At 36.7% G+C, this 17,808-nt stretch overlaps 1 long non-coding RNA gene across 1 annotated transcript in view; it reads right to left on the bottom strand.

Annotated features, from left to right (window-relative positions):
* The window catches only part of LOC112450061, an 87,422-nt gene extending 69,971 nt beyond the window's left edge, over nt 1–17,451 (bottom strand). The window contains exons 1-2 of the long non-coding RNA XR_003038622.2: nt 17,228–17,451; nt 16,737–16,834 (exon numbers count right to left, since the gene is read on the bottom strand). This is a non-coding gene — a long non-coding RNA (uncharacterized LOC112450061). The remainder of the gene's footprint in view (nt 1–16,736; nt 16,835–17,227) is intronic.
* Between the last annotated feature and the right edge of the window lie 357 nt (nt 17,452–17,808).

The following is a 17,808-nucleotide window of genomic DNA, read 5'->3' as shown; positions in this document are numbered from 1 at the left end:
TTCTGTATGAGTTTTTATCCACTCCTCACTAACAGCACAGCACCTAAACTTTCATTTGATCAGAATAAAAATCTACTTTATGACATTAATCACTGTTTTGACAGCACTGGTTTGTATTTTCTTTTTTTTAAAGTGTTAACTTTAAAGTTTAGAGTTAACTCTATGAACCTGATTTGCTGGTACAGGTCAACATAGGAAAAATCTACTAATTTAGGAGTTATTCTCATATCATTCACCTTAATTAATATTTGGCTTTTTTCTATATGTGACTCAAGTTTATATAGGCATCGGAAGGAAGTGAAAATTAATTTTATGTTTCTCTTTGTGGCTGACGACTTAAGTGACAGTAAATTAATTCAGTTTCTATTGTAGATTAAAACTGTCTTTACGGTCATAAATAAAGCAGTACTTCACAGATATAATTCTGATGTCTGCACGCACACAGGCATGCATAAATGAATGTTAATATTAGAATCAGTCCACGATTGCTGTCAGCTTTATTTGCTTTGAAAGTTGAAAGCTGCTTTTACATATTTCATCTGATATGCAAATGTTTTTAAGTTGACATCTTAAATGTTTGAAATACTTTATTGTCTCAATGCAAAGCAGGAAAACTGCCAGTGAAGATCATTTGACTTGTTTAGTGTGGCTTAATTATCATGAAATAAACAGAAAAATAACTTTTTTTAAGGATTCCATTTAAAGCAGTCATCCTAGCTGAGTTTGGAGGCTTTGGTTTGAAGGAAATAAAGCTCCTATTGTAAAAAAAGTTACCTTAACATAAAGTAATTGACTCACTTTACTTAATTGATTTATTTTATACTTGCCCCAAGGGTGAATGACCCTTAATTATATTGGTCTAAAGTACTTTGACTAATGGTTGTGCTGGAAGTAAAAATAAAAATAAAGCACTGCTCTGTTATAGACACAGGCAGACCCCTTTGCTTAATTATTGAAAAAAATAAATAAATCAAATTGAGGACATGAATGTATGTGTATTTGTTTGGTTTGCATAAAAATAAAATCATCATCAGCCAAACTGAAAATTGTTTTTTAATTTATGACAGAGTCCATAAATTAGTATTTGAATAGGTTTTAGTGGGCATGTTGGTATGTTTTTATTTCATTCACATTTTCGTATTGTTTTCTGGCATGAAGTCAAAACAAACAATAAAAAAAAGAAAGGGAAATTATCTTTATGTTAACAAATCTAATCATTTTGGCAGAAAATGTTTTGCACATCATAGTTAGGTAGAAGTTTTGAATTCAACATCCACCAACTTTATCAGCATTTTTCAATATGTGTAACAGAGTTATTATGGTGTTGAATTCCACTTGTCATTACCAGTAATACAGGTTCATGGGTAATGGGTGAAACAGCACCCCCTCTTGGTGGTTGGCTAGGATATAAGTAGTGAACGCGGGGATTTCATTGCCAGTTCACGAGAGGCGAACACGAGGTGGGTTCCCTTATTTTAACACGGGTAAAATGTTCTGTTAGCATGATGTTAACATGAATGCTATTCCTCGTAAGGTGCTGTATCTGCTGTGAAGAACCTGAGTCCTGACCAGTACATGTTCTGTTTTAATACAGGTACATATTGTTTTTAGTTGTTTGTATTTCTTTAGATATAAATGTATTAAATTACTGTTGTTAGGCCAGTTCACGAGAGGCGAACACGAGGTGCTGTATCTGCTGTGAAGAACCTGAGTCCTGACCAGTACATGTTCTGTTTTAATACAGATCAACGGCTTCATCTCAACTCGTCTCTCATCCATTATTGTACACAACGCAGAGCAGAATTATTAGTCGGTTACATATGCATATAGCACATGTGATGCACACGTTAAAACAAGCAGTAACACGTGATGCACGTATTAAAACAAGCAGTAATAGTGGCCTATGCATAGCTCAGACCTGTAGGCATGTTTTGACACAGCTGACTTTGCTAAACTATCTGGTATATTATCCTGCAAACCAAATAAATCTCAGAGTTTGTGTTCAAATTTGCTCTGGCAGAATGCTCCTAGCCCCCCTCCTTTAAACAGATCTTCAAACAGAGTGGCTTTCTGCTGGGCCATTCTTAACACTCAGCTAATATTGGGTGTTTTTATTACAAGACATTACAGAGGCGTGTCACACCACACTATGTCACACATTTTGTTGCTTTGAAAAGTTGTAGATCTATCCAGTTAAGTTCAAGGGCATTTTGGTCTGCATTCATTAATAACACGCCTTCAAAGAGATGCCGGACTACAGTTAAATAACTGGAGCAGATAGGCCTAAAGGCCTAGCTCCAGGGTCCAACAGCTGTAGCTTTAAAAAGCTGGATGTGAGCCTCTGGCCTGTTTAGTAACCCAGAGCCTAAATCGTGTCATTATGCCTTTATTGTTAACCATTCTTAGTGGATGAGATCTAAAGTCTGCAGAAAACCTTTTCCCTCTACAAACAAAAGCACAACCTGAAGAATGGCACTGGCAACTGACACCTCAAGGATTTGTCACTTACACTTTCAAAGGGTGGGGCCCACATGCCAGGATTAAACGTGTGACTGAGAACAACATATCTGGCAAAACTGGCCGATTCATTCACCATGGTTAGACAGAAACAAATAAGATCTGACTTCTGAATGCAAGAAAAGCTGTTTTATCAGTCAAACATGAAGCATGTGATGAGCTGGCATCCTGTCCACCCACTTGTAAACCCCATTACATTTGGGTATTACACCTGGGGCTGCAAGAGTGGACACAGCTCATGTTTTTTTAATAGAAACACATTCATCAACCATCATGTCTCTCATACAGGCTTTATGACAGACAGCAACAGGTTCGGAATAAAAAGAGATATAATTCATTGATTCCAACATGACTGGCAGCTCATTTAAAGTACTGATTTGTCTATTGATTGCCGCAGTCCAGACAAAAACAATAATAATAAAAAAAATCTGCCTAATTTCCCTGCCTACTGTGTCCCAACACAGCCTGGAGGCTACTGTGTAAGTAATGCCATTTGTACTTCTTGAGAAAAGTTAGTTGATATAACTTCACTTCAACATATTGAGGTTATCATATCACATGTCAACACACTACTAATAGTAGTAGAAGTAAAGATTTTTAAAATTTTCTTTGAACTATTGTGCCTACATTAAAAAAAGACCACTATAGTTTTGGTTTAAAAAAGTAAAGGTGTTAGCAGACCATTAATTTGACATAAAGGACAGTTTTGGGCTAATGTGTGCAGTGGGAAAATTCCTGCATTCACCAGAGGAAACTGCCAGGTGCAAGCAAACAATGTTGAACATTACACACCCCATCATGGAGTCCCTGGAGATAGTGATAGTGATAGTATGAGGTACTTTGTGCACACACTCCCAAAGTGACACGGCAGCAGTGTACATGGTGTTCTTGTGTGGCAGTAAGAACATGAGTTTCCATGATAAGGCTGTATGACTTAAATATCTCCATGTGTTCTGTTGACACCAGAAATCTTTACACTAATTATGTGAACTGATTGTGAATGCTTTTGTGTACAGTATGTACTGATGACACTGCATTCATTTAAACCAAAAACCAGAAATAAAAAATTATGAATTATTAGTCACAAATGAATAAAGATGAAAGTATCTGAGTGATCAGAGACAAACGGCAAAAACAAAAAAGTGTCTCAGTTTGTTTTGGCTCACTTGTTTTAGACATTTGTCAATGTGTCACCCAGTCCGTATCTCATAAAATCTGAACAACAACACAGTTTACAGTGAAATGAGATTGTTTTTGCTTCCAGAATACAAAGTCAAACTCAGACTGAGTAACAAAATATTTATGTTCTTTTTCGACTATACTTGTGTGCACCCTTATATTTTAACTTTCCAAGTGTTCTATAGAAACAAAAGATGTTTTTATCTGCAGTGGGTTCACTCCTCTGTTTTCATGCTGGGATGTTGCCTTAATTCTTTGTGGTTTATCCCCCAGTTGATGGCAGCTGCTTGTTTGGAACTGCAAACCCATCTCACATTTGACACAGACACAGCTTTCCAGGCAACAGGAGTAGCCTCACTAGCCTGGATGCTGGAGGAGTACTGCTTTTGTTGTGTACCAGGGAGGAGATAGACGCTGCTGCCTCTTCTGTGCTTCTGCTGTGTCCCTCTTACCAGTAATGTATATTTGAGGGTCTAGCAGTGATGGTGCAGGAATGACAGCTTGCATCTATCTTTTCTGAGGTCACAACTGTGCAGCAGTGCTTATCAAGGTCCACATATTGATGATAGTAATACACAGTTCCAAAAAGAGAAGCAGTCATACTGCGATTGCACAAACTTCTGAGGGATGAATGACAGATTCAAAAGTATGAAGTTATTTTTACAAACCTTTGCAGCTAATATTATTTCTTTGCCTCTGTTTAGTCTGTGGGACATCAGTCACTTGATTAAAATGTCAGTGACTTTCCTGGTCCATCTATCTGTCCAGAATCCAGCAAACAGTGACATGACACAATTTCTGTTTTGTAATCATTTTTCATGTTTCATCCTCCAAAGTAGCAAACTTTACCCACAATTCACTTTGGTTTTCCATGTCGTTTGGAGTGTTAAAAGCCAACAGGTTCAACATGAAGTCAGCTACAGAATAGCTGCCCCCAATAGGATCCGATGCAAATAAACCAACTGCTTGTTAATCAACAAGATGTTTAAAAATATTAACCAAGCTTTTACTGCTGCACTGTCAGAGTTCTAGAGGTTTGGAGGCTTTTCTGTTGTGCAAATTTAAACATTTTTCAGTCTGAGCTTTGGACACTGATGTAAAGGTCAAACAGAGGATTGGTTGACCAATTACTTACACCAATTATTGTCATTTCCTAAACAAGCAGCATCAGCCACACCTGAGGATACTGAGGCAATTAAAAGGTTGGTAAATGTATGGGCAGGACATACCTGTGACTACAAATAACACCCCTTTGTGTCAAACAGTTGTGGCTTCAATTGTGCTTTCTACAAAAGGGTGCCTTTTACAGCAAGGACACTTTTTCGTCACATCGAAAGCCTACAAAGGGTGTTGAATGGAAAATCACGTTAAACACGACAGAATAATGTTTTATCTACCAGGAAGAATGGCTGAGAAACTAAATGTAAAAAGCATGATTACACTTGTCTGGAGCCGATGCTGACAAAGCTCGTTTCCATGTGAGGGTGAAACAAAGATTTTTTTGCAAACCATTTTGTAGAAAAAGTGAGTGTGGTTTTGTGAATGTAGTGTTAGTTATTTGTGATGGCTCTAACTAAAGTCATCCCTTTACTGACAACACTGGTAGTTGTCTGTGTACTTTGTAAGCATTGCATATATGAGCTGAAAATGGTCTAATACAGTGGTTCCCAAACACTTTAGCTTTTGATGCAAAAAATAATTCCTAGAGACTCATGACTTTGATTATTGCGGGAGCTGGTTAAAAGAGCCAAACGTTGCTAATGAGCCATTTAACCTAGGCTCAATATATTTTTAATGAACTTATGATGACTGTTTTCATCTCTTTTTTACTTTTACTTTTAGCAATTATGTTTGAAGTTAGTATACATTCTGTAGAGGTCATCAAGACCGCCCACTTGGTGTTTCATGATCCACAGTGGAGTCCATATCCCAATTTTGGGAACCACTAGTCTAAACAGGTGAAAATTTCTTTTTTTTTTTAATCAATCATTCAGAGCCTACATTATTTTATTGATTAAATAATCTGATTATGGACGTTTGGTTTGCAACATTGTCAATATAAAAAATATGTAAAAAATATGCTTCAGTACAAATTTGGCAGATTGCTGGGAAGATTTTGAGCTATTCCAAAGGCTTTCACATACACATATTTTATTGCCTTTGCTAAAAAAACAAAAGAAAACAAATTAATCAATCCTTATTGATGATCAAAGGTAATGTCTGTGGCCTTCCAGATGAACACGGCAGTTATTTTATTTCATCACTGCCTTAAAAAAAAATACAGGCAGTGTCCTGTTTTTATCCTTGTGATCTTTGATAAGAAGCTAACTACTGACCAACACATGCTTAGTGAAAAATAAGGCTCGATACAGCAAATCTGCACACACAAATTCACACAAACACACTATTTGCATAATAGGTGGAGTGTTGCTGTGTTTAAACAATTACGAAGGACGAATTATGATTGGGTGGAATTTAGGCAATTTCCTAATTATGATATAGCCTAAACTAAATGCTTCTTCGTGTCAGCCTGTTTCTCCACCTCTCTGCATCTCCCAGGGAACATGCCGAAAAACTGATCCTGCTCTCACTGTTGCAAATTGGTCACAAGGCTTCATGCTGTTGCTCAGATTACCGTAAAACGAAGAGAGATGTAGCTGGTGGGTGGGGGGGAGGGCGTGCACCAGGCCTACTTTCAGGATCCCCCTATAAGCCCTGGACCTTAAGTAACTCTGCAGATTCACCTTAAAGAAGGAGGGCATTCACCCAGGGAAATGTAGGAGGGTATCCTACTCAGCGATTGTTATGAATCTCTGCAGCATCAAAGAAGCTCCATCCACTTCTGTTTTCACTCTCTGCAACCATGCAGCTCAATCAGACACTGTACCACGGGTAATTCCTGAGGGAGTTATGCAGCACATCAGCAACGAGGCTAAGTAGATGGAAAGTGTCAGTGTCTTTACGCCGCCTCTGCACAGATGCAACGCTGCCGGCACACACGGACAGATGTCCATACAGAGACCGCTAGCATGTGCACCATATCTGAAGAGATGACCATTTTATAACAATGCATTATTATAAAATAAAAATGTAAATGTAAAAATAAAATAATAAAACAAATGGTTAAAAGAACCTGTATTTTGTGTCTTCTTGTTTTCCTTATTTATAGTAAAGATTTTCATTTGCCTGTTATCTTCAATGACTTTAATGTTTGGGAAACTTCAGATGCAATCACAATATGTTGACCAGTTAGAAAACATAAAAATAAAAAAATAATTTAAATGAAATTTACATTATACATGCAGAAACTGCAGTGTGGTTTAAAATTAGCGCCCTAGCCTTTGCAGGAGTTTTATTAGAAACCATGCAGCATGTAGCTGTAATTTCATTGTTTGAAAAGTCTGCTTCCATTAACCATGTCATTCTCTGTCATTATGTGTTTCATCCCGTTAACTTATTTATGCTGGTTTTTCCCCCTCTTTCAGGTTGTTGCAACAAGGATACTGCTAAAGTGCAGCACTCCCTTTCTTCCTTTTAGCACAAATAGAGAAATGTGCTGCAACTACAGCAAATATTAGGCTCTGGTGAGTGGACAGGGAGTAACAAATGCCCTCTTCAAACTAATGCATAACACAGGAGGCAACATCAGACTGGAGATGGAAATGAAGGGTAATGAGTTGAGAATTCTGTATGAAATCATGTCACTGCAAAACAACATCAGCAGAAGAGTGATGTCACGGAACTGACCGATCTTCATCAGCATCGTTTCAGCTTCATAGGCACTTTATAACTTCTGAGCTGCCATCTGCTTTCATTTTCATTCATTCTGTTAAAAAGACTTCAGTTATCGCCCACTGCCGAAGACAAAGACAGAGTGATAATGTTTTTGCCCGTGTGTGTGTGTGTGTTTGTTTGAACTGTTAGCAAAATATCTCATAAATCACTGAACAGATTTTAAATCAAACTCTGGCTGCCACTGTGATCCTAGTCAACACAAAAATGGCTACAACTCAGTGAATTTTACAGCTACTGAGCTAAAACTTGATGTGGTCGTAGCCGACAGTCATTCACAACATCTACTTCAAGCACGAACAGATCATCCAAGATATCACAATATTACACATAATGCTATTTTTCAAAATTTCATTTGATATGAAAGGCAGAGGGTGATATGCAGTCCTTCAAAGGAATGTGAGGCCTTTAATTTCATTTTTTTTTTGTTAAAGGGAACATAGTTTTAGTTTTTGTTTGAAGATTTTTTTTTAATCTGAATAAATTTGGTTGCTTTTTTATTTCTCAGTAACATTCTAGCTTCCCTTTTTCCATGCTTCTTAACTTTAACACCTTCTAAACATTTTGAACCTGCAGCTGTTCTCATCTTTGTTGCAGATGACCATCTCGGGGTAATGGAAAAGCCATGAAACCATTGTGCATGTAAGCCGCTAGTATTACAACCGAATTTTCAAATCCAGCAGCACAGAAGCTGAGAGATTTTGGTTGTTTGAACAGCAACAAGGTGTCTAACCCTTCTGCTGCTCTCATTATTGGTGAATGAACAACAGTCACATCAGTTTTGCATCGCAAGATAATTTCCACAAAACGAAAAGTGGCGAGGTTAAACACATTCTGCATGTGCTGGACAATTTTATGGATGGAATAGTTTTGCGTGCTTTGAGTTTTAAGGTTGGGAGAGACATTTTGCTTTAAACCTGCATGGATGATGGGGTAAATGGACAGGCAGAGAGAATAAGGTTTCATCGTGGTTCAGTGATGAGGACCTAATGGGATGAAGAGTAAGAGAGTCGGGGTTTTACCACCTTGCATTAGTTTAAGGAGGGACTTTAAATGAAAACTGGCAACATGCTTGAATAAAGCTGATAAATGCCATCTCTGTTCTTTCATCTCATTTTCTTTCAAAGCTCTGTGAACAACTAACACTTGAAAATACAGAATCAACTCTTCTTTTGGCGTTACTTATTTCTCTTTGTGAACTGGATTAACTTTTTTACTAAGTGCGTAACTTTTCATTAATCAATTTTGAAAGATCTTTTTGTCTCTTATAGTACATCTTTTGTTCTTTATAACTTAAAATGCAAAACTGTGTAGAGTCATATTTAAGTAAATGCCGAGTCAGTATTCAAACTTGTTTTTTGTACATTTTTTGGCATCTAATTATTTCCACGTACTTTGTGCTTTTTTAACTGTTTATATTCAGTTCATTCAAGAGGTAGGTGCTATAATTTTTGTTTTATGTAACATTAAAACTTTTGAAATGTTTTATATACAAAACATTTCTCTATTAAAATACATTGAGATCTCTTCAAATCTTTCAAAACCCTTGTTCTTTATGACATTTGCTTCTGTTAATAACGCTACTACTAATTCTACTAAAACCTAACGTTCTGCTGAATGTAGCCTGCCCTTCATTTTTATGCCGGTGTAGATTCTCAGTCATCCAGGACATGGTAAATCCAAAAACCCCTAAAGAGAACTGCACTTTTGTTCTGTAGCTGCAGACGTTTCGCTTCTCTCCCAAGAAGCTCCTCGAATCAGAAGCCAAACGTCTTCAGCTACAGAATCCAGTTGTTTTTGTTTTTTAATCCTTTATTTTAGGTAGCCCTTTGCTACTTTTAGGTTTTAGCTTACATTTTGCTACTGTTTGCTCCTCAGTTTCTGCTTCTTCAGCAAATTTCAGCAGCCATTCAGAACTTGGTGTAAATGCTGCAGTTTTGCAGGAAAATGCAGTTTCTCTGGTATTAACACTACATTACTTTAACACTAAAGGCTGCTTCTTGATTTGCAGCTGCACATACAGTTTGTCAAACTGGATTCAGGCTGGTCAAAGAGCAGAATACCAACATAAAAACATCCACTCTAAAAGATGTTATCCTGATTATATATGTAAATAATTCTGGGAGATGATTTAATAAGATTGTTTTGTGGTACATTATGCACCCAGATGTGCAGATATCCGAAGCAGAAACTTCTATTTGCGTGTTTGCCTGCAGGTTACATTGATCAGTTCATGGCCTGAACTCACATATCCTCCATTCTTTACCCAGAGGACAGGACTTCAAATGAATAACACATATCCTGTAACTGGAGGAAGTCCATAACACTGTGATCCAGAAGGAAGCTGCCATTGACTTGCTGTGTGCTGCAACTTAAAAGAAGCAGCGGGAAAAAGCTTCAGGGCGTCTTTGATCAAAGCAGCAATGTGTATCTATAGTCTAAATCTGCTTTAGTTATAATTTATTACCAGTTTAACCAGTTCAGCCAAATCAATCCAGACTCTGTTCATCTACCAAAACAAACAATTCACTGTTGTAATCATTTGTGTCTTGAAAAATGAGATATAAAATGAGATTTCCAAAATACACACGTCAAGTATTCAGTGTTCTCCCCTCAACCATCACATCTATTTTTATTACCCACCGCTGAAGACAAAGGCAGAGCCATAATGTTTCTGACTGTGTTTGTTTCTTTGTTTTTACAGATAGCAAAATATCTCATGAATCACAGAACAGATTTTACCAAAACTCTCAAAAATTAATAACTGCCGAGCGCCGTCTCCAACACGTCGAGCTCAACTCACTGCGTGACATCTTTGTTTAACATTTTGACGTAAACCTGTTTTTTCTGTGAGCAAAATATTTCACAAACCTCTGCACAAATCTTTATGAAACGCTCAGTTATTTGATGTACTTTTAAAACTGAACAAAGTTAAAATTTAGTGCGGTATCAGCTGAGAGGTTTTCACAACACATACTCCAAGTGCTAATAAATCATGTGAGATCATTGCACGAGAATGTGCAGAAAGTTATTTCAAGGTTTAAACAAAATGGCTATAACTGCCATTTTTCAACGTAAGATGAAAGTCGAGAACCGGCAGAAAGGAAGGCGGGTGATATGCATTCTTTTAGGAAATGCTAGGCTATTTTTTTCCACTTTATAGCCACATCTTTTGAATAAAATGCTTCTTATTTCAACATTTAGACACTTACAACCATAAATGTATTTTTAGTCTGTCTTGTAAATCATTCATCCTTTAATTCTTTTGACTTGTGATTTTAGTTTCTACTCTGCAAGCAAAACAGAAAACATTAGTGTTGATAAGAAGGTACCCCAATTTGTACCAAAAAAATTCAACTTTTCACAGTGATCAAGAGGCCGAAACACCGTTTTCATAAAGAGAAAAGGAAAAGACACGACAAGAGAAAGGCCAAAGGTAATTTTTAATTGAGCTGACCACTCAGCAGACAGTTTTCAGGCTTCTTAACTCCGCAGCAGTCTCTGTCTCCTCACTGTTGAGTGAAGTGCTGCCTACTGAACTGCTGAACACAGATTTTGCTCTGATAGAGATCTCTTGTGTAAAGATCCCCTCAGAAATATCTGGATAAGGCAACAGAAGGAGAGACAGTCCCACGGGAGCTGAAGAAAAAATATGGACAAATGAGCGCATTACCCAGCATGGTTTGGGCTGTCTACCGAGCCTCAACTCACACCGACTGCCAGACTTGAAGTGTTCCTCTGAGTTTTATCGCATCTTGAAGTCTTCCTCTCCCTCAGAGCCACAGAGAAAATCATGGCATGCTTATGAATCTAATGTGAAAATGTGTATTTTTGCTATGTGTGTAATAAATTTGAAAATATTCCCTTTAAATTTAAAGGAGAAGCAGATAAAGAATATGGATGGAGGGATAATTGCAATTTTAACTCTGAGGAATGTGGAGTTTCTTGTGAAAAAGCATGTGTAACGTGCAATCTCATCTCCTGTGAAATGTGCAACACAAAGGCAACCTAATTACCTATGAAAATATGTGCAATACTTAAATTTTTCTTTAAATAATCTTTCATTTAAAATGTGTATACTTCTTACTTTTATGAAGCTGACTCAAGAATCTCAATGCACATGTCCTGTAACTGTATTTGTGTAAATGGCAATAAACTCAAATATCTAATCTCTGATCTAACTTCAGCGCACAAGGCGAAGCACTTTTTACATGAAGGGGCTGTGCAGTACTTTGGGTAGCTTTCTCAGCTACAGTTCTGTTGTGGCATTTAGCAAAAAGTAAACTAAAAAGTATAAAAAAAAGTGAGAGCACTCAGGATGAACGAGGTAACTGATTGGTTGTGATGAACATATTTGTTGTCTGGTCCTCGTGTTCGTCTAAGATGTCTGAACCGTGATGGTTTGGTGCAAATACATCTACCGTTACACATCTAGGCTGTGTTATATACTGTATCTTGTTGTTTTACTTAGATTTTAAGTAAAAGAGGAAATGAGGGAGATTAACCTGACCATCTCAAAATCATGCCATTCATTTCCAAATATGTGGCCATTTCCTACAGCGACGATCTTTTCCCTTTTAAAAATATAACTACACTTATAGATACAACCACAGATTCTATGATTTACAATTAGGAAAAAATGAGAAATAAGGAATAGAGAATAGCGTTGTACTTAAATTTAGAAACTGTGAAACATTGTTTCATTGTGGGATTTTTCTGACATTGAATTTTTATGCCTAGATACTGTATGTTATTCCTCTTCAGTCCCCAAGTGAATGTGCGTGTGTGTCCTGGTTTATCAGGGTACTTGGTAATGAGACATCACAAAATCTGTCTGTGTGTTTATACATAGCATTTAGGCATCACCAAGGGGCCTGCCTGAGTTGGCTCTAACCATTAAGAGTGAAGGCATGATATATGAAGTAAGCTTAAGAGACTAACTTGTGTGTGCTTTGAGTGATCCCAAGACAATCGCAATTTAATTGTGCATTAAAGACCATGCACTGCGTCATTTATTACATTGTTTATTTTTCCCCCCTTCTCCTGCCCCATACACAAGCAACCCTCCCACCCCATCCCCATCGGAGCTCTAATTAATCCTTCACAGAAATCTCAACTTCATTAACTTGGGCAGCTTCGGGCCTCAGCTGGGGTTAATTACTAAAATAAAAATGGTAATATTTTGTTCTGAGCAAACAAACGATGGGTGTGACTGCAATATAAAAACACTACAGTGTTCGTTTATAAGGTCAAATTCCACTTTTGTTATATTAGATGAGCAAAAATGCAAAAATTAAAACATTACAAAACCTAATTACTTTCACTCAAAAATAAAAAAAAATAATTTTATCAGTATCATTGCAAATTAAAGATTTAATCCTGATACAGCTAAAATGCTACATTTCTAACAAACAGATGATAATAACTGAATGTGAGAGAAAATTGTATGCAAATAATACGTTTGCTCATTATACAAGTGAAGATTATTTAAATTAGGTTACAAGGGTCAGCTCTAAATGTTATTAAAAAAAACAAACAACACAAAAAAAAAATCAATATAGACAAGATGAGAATAATATTTGGGGCAAATGCAGAAAGTCTTGCTAGAGTAAACTGCTCCACAATGCTCTTTGTCAATACGATTGTAGATTCATGTTGCAACATCTGGCTCCTATACTCAAGGGCTTCACGCTCTTCATCATGTGTTTGCTATGCACATATGTACACTTAATTACACAGAAACACACACTCACACACCATACGCACACTAACACAGGTTGTAAAAAAAAAAAGAGGTGGAAGAGGGAGGACAAAAAAAAGGGATAAAAAAGAGAAAAAAAATTAAATTGGCTCAAAAGTTAACAGCTGTATAATATCTGCAATGGGTCTCAGTAGATGCATGCCCACCGCAAAGACTCAACAATTAATTATCCTGCTGCAGATTCCTGGCAGCCCCTCATTTTTACTGACGAGTGCACTCCTGCTGCTTCTTCAAAGATTAACATTTAAAAATTCATCAGCTGGCTTTTTCAGGGTACTCAAATGCCTCAGCCATTATTCCATAAGAGTATGTTTTATTATCTCTATGTGCCTATTATCACCACCATCACTACTGCAACGCCAAGGAGCAGAATGCTTAACTTAATCAGGCAGTTCAAAAGAAAAGAGAATTGTCAACAAATATCATCTGGAGTTCAATTAAATGATATTAAGTTAATCTTTACACTTTATGAGAACAGTATATTTTATATTCTGATCTAAAATGCAAAATGCTGTTTGGATAGGACAGCAAATATCTTTGTTCTGACACTTTTTTATTAATGTTTTGCTAACTGTGTGAATGCTGATCAGCATTCATGCAACTGTTTTCCTGTTTCCTTTTTCTGCACACTACATCTTTCATGTATCACAAACATTCAGCTCATTCAGGAGATGGGTGAGACGGCTTTTGTAACTTTTATTCTTTTTAAAATATTTAACTTTATTTACAAGTAGTTTCCAATAAAAATACATTTAGATCTCTTCAGTTCAAGAACATTGTTCTCTTTGAAATGTGCTTCAGCAAACTTGCTCTATGTTTGTCTTTTTATGCTATTTTTGAGTTTAAAGCTATTATTCTGCTATTTCAGCTAGCTTTTTGCTGCACTAGTTTTTGTAGAAAATATCGTTTCTTTACTTTAATTCTGTTATCTTTGGAAAAAGGCTCTTCTTTTCTAAGAGCCCAGTCAATAATGCAAACCTTACTGTACGTGTCAGCACACTCTAACTGTAATTGTGGCATGATATGCATGCCCACACTCAGAAAGTCAGTTCAGAATGACCAGCTCACACAACGTGCAAGTTTTCTGGACACTGAGAGAAAGCATGAATACCCAAAAAGACCCACGGCACAGACAGGAAGTAGAAACTCCACATAGTTGAAACTTGAACTGGGAATTTTCTTGCTGTGAGGCAGCAATGCTAACTAATACACCACTGTGCTGCCCAGAGGCAGACAGGCTGCAACTTTCTGGACAGCCTGCATCGTCCATCCTTTTCGGTTTTAACACTATATTGAACTAAGCATGAATACAGAAGTCAATACATGGAAGCAGTTACTAATATTGTCAACAGAGCTCAACCCCAGTACTGTTTAGGTCATTTAAAAATGCAGTTTTTTGTAGAATCCTTAAGATTCTTTAAAAATCAGATCAAATTTCTGATCAGACTGAATCTAAACTTTCAGGTTAAATGAGAATGGAACCGGCAGCTTCATAAAACTCAGAAATACTGTACACCACACACTTCAGTTTTAAACTCCACATCTATGTTTTTAGTATGAGATAAAATCCTAAAAACATCATAAAATTTTTATAGCTGTTAGATCAATTTATGTAAGCCGACTGATTGTGACGTCTACTAATAGATGCATAGACTGAGCTACACAAGGAGAGAAAATCCATCTGTATATGCTGTAGAACACCGATGCAGATGCATCTTAAATGTTGGTATTATTCAGATAGAGAAAGCACACAGCATAGCATCTGTATTTTTAATATGTAGAAGACATTAAATCAGCCTCAGCATCTCTCAGGCGCAGGGAGCTTTTAACAGTTTGCAGCAGATGTTTCGATGACTTCACCTGCGCCCCAAAAGACCCATCTTCACATCAGGCCAAAATTTAGCTAAATTGTTTTGCCTCATCTGGCTCAATGTGGAGCAAATAAGAGGACTTATTTATTATCTCTTTTTCCGGTGTAGTAGATGTTAAAAAAAGCAAGATCTCTGGAAAACACACAAGCAATCAAACACAAACGTAAACGTAAGATAAGAATATTACAAAAGTAAACGGTGGTCATATTTATTTCACATTCAACAGAACTGCTGACAACTGTTTAACATGTTTTGGCTCCGTGCCTGAGGACAGTTAAATCATAAATGGCTCCTTATTGGCTGCAGCCACGCTTAAGGCCATAAAGCGGGGACAAATGCCAATTTAGTTTTGCAATACAAGTAGAAAAACAACTGGGAGATAAGGATGCCTCTGGATGTTATCCTGCCACCTTCTCATTTTACATTAGGCATTAGTCCATCAGTTGGAACTGGCACATGCCTACAAGCAGTCGAAGCAATACAAACATGCTCACACGCCTACATACTGTATACCATTGGCTCGAAGCATGTGAGTGATAAATGACTTATTTTGATCACTTGCAAAACATGTTCAAGTTTTTTTTTAAAGCTATGTGTTCATTGTGGTGAAAATATAAAACTGATTTCTATAAAACACTAATTTGTTCAGTAAATTTTAATTGTCCAAGCTTAATGTAAAATTTCAGACTACAGGCTTGTAGCAAAGGATCGTCGTCGACTGGTTTAGAATTTAAAATTTCTGTTACTAGAACTCTACTTGCAGCTTAAATATTCAGTATCCATAAAAACTTGAACTTATGAGGGTAGATAAATAACAGGAGAAAAACCTCTGGCTGTCATGCGAAGGCAGTAGACTCTAAACCAAAAGTGAAACCTCATGTCGAGTTCAAAATAAAGCTCATCAGTTCAACCAGTATGAACTCCAATTTTATTTCTTTCTTTGCTGGCATCTGTTTAATCAAAAGGGTCGCATTATTCAGTCAAAGAAAAACAATTTATCCAGTATGCACAAACACACAAATACAAGGTAAATGAGCCTAAGTGCAGAAAAATAATGAAGGCTGAAGTTAACCAAAATTAATTTATTACCCATAGGTGGCACGATTGTTGTGTGTTGATAATGGATGAGGAGGAAACAAACAATTTGTCTTTGTTGTTTGTGTAAAGTTTTTTGATTTTCATTTTTTTTAAATCTAATACCTTTAGTTCACTGTTAATTTACTTCCTATTTGTGTTTCACAGATTTTTTTTTTTTTTTTTTTACCAATTGGCACTCAGCTGTTTTTCATATAAGTATTCTGTAAGACTGTTTATTCACCTAATTGTGAGATGACAGCGGACATAAATCAGTTGGGCCTCTTCGGTCTCAGGAGCAAATGATCATCAGGAAATCTGCAACATCTCAATTTATTAACCTACTGCTTTAAACATTTGAACCCAACAAAGGAGCAATATTACACAGAGTCTGCTTTCTTCTTCTTTTCAGTCAGTCGATTCATTCATCAGTTCGGAGTTTCTTTAAATCCGAGGAGGATTTTACTCTTCCTCAGTTTAAATCTTATGAGGTGTATGTGATGTGGTTGCTACATGGGTCGTGTATTAAGATGCAATCTCACCACTCATCTTTCAGAATGATGATTGTTGCAGCTCCAGGTGTAGTTTCATGGAGGACTTGGAGTCTTCTGGACTCTGGATCACCGATGGGATTTCCTCTCTCAAAAAACAGAAACCAACCCGCAAGTTGCATGAAAAATCTCTTAATATTGTAAAATATATTTTATAAAATCAAGTGACATTTCTTTCACGCTGTGCAAATGAACTGATTTAGCTAATATTAATTAATCTTCTGGTTTTTAACACTCTCTTTCCATTTGCATTATAATAAATTACTCTTTTTCACTCATGTGGATTTTAACAACAATGATTTTAACATATCCTGCTACAGTGAACATCTGCAATTTAAACATCAGAACATCAACATTTATCTCTGATTAGTTTTAAAACATTTAAAATAGTAAAAAAAAAAACCCAGAGTGATCTACAGGAATTAGCATTAGTATGTTAGCTATAATCGCTAGCTTAACTTGCTACTTCAAAACAAACTCACCAGAGATTTATAGCCTAAAACTAAATTCCTCCGAAAAACGATTCTTCATGTCTTCAAAAGTTAGAACCAAAATCAGAAAATAAACTCTTGGATAATTATTCTTTGATGGTGTTTGTTAGAAAGTAGAACTTTCTCCATGGACTACGCTTCTTCCTTTTCAGTCTTCTTTTTCCCTCCTTATCGCTCCGACCGTCTTCTTCTCCGCCAACATTTCGGCAGGCGTGAAGGCCTCATACCGCCACCTAGCGGCGCCTTGAAGAAACGGCTCAGATTTATTTGTTCAATGTATGCGGGTTACGTTAATTTTTCTTAAACGTGTCAGTATATATTCTGTCTGGTTTATTTCACTTTTTGGCAGACTATTTAGTTAATTCTCCACTTTCTGAGTGCTATTTTTTTATGGTTTTTTTACCTCCACCAAGGAGGATCTGTTTCCAGTTGTGTTAGTTGGTTTGTTTGTCTGTCCGTTAGTAAAGATAAGGTAAAAACTAACGGACAGATTTGGATGAAATGTTCAAGAAAATGTTGGGGTTGTTACAAAAAACAATGGATTACAATTGGTATTTTCATCAAGCCTTGGA

The sequence above is a fragment of the Kryptolebias marmoratus genome, linkage group LG15 (assembly GCF_001649575.2).
Source record: "Kryptolebias marmoratus isolate JLee-2015 linkage group LG15, ASM164957v2, whole genome shotgun sequence".
NCBI classification, from domain to species: Eukaryota; Metazoa; Chordata; class Actinopteri; order Cyprinodontiformes; family Rivulidae; genus Kryptolebias; species Kryptolebias marmoratus.
This window is presented reverse-complemented; position numbering and strand designations above follow the sequence as displayed.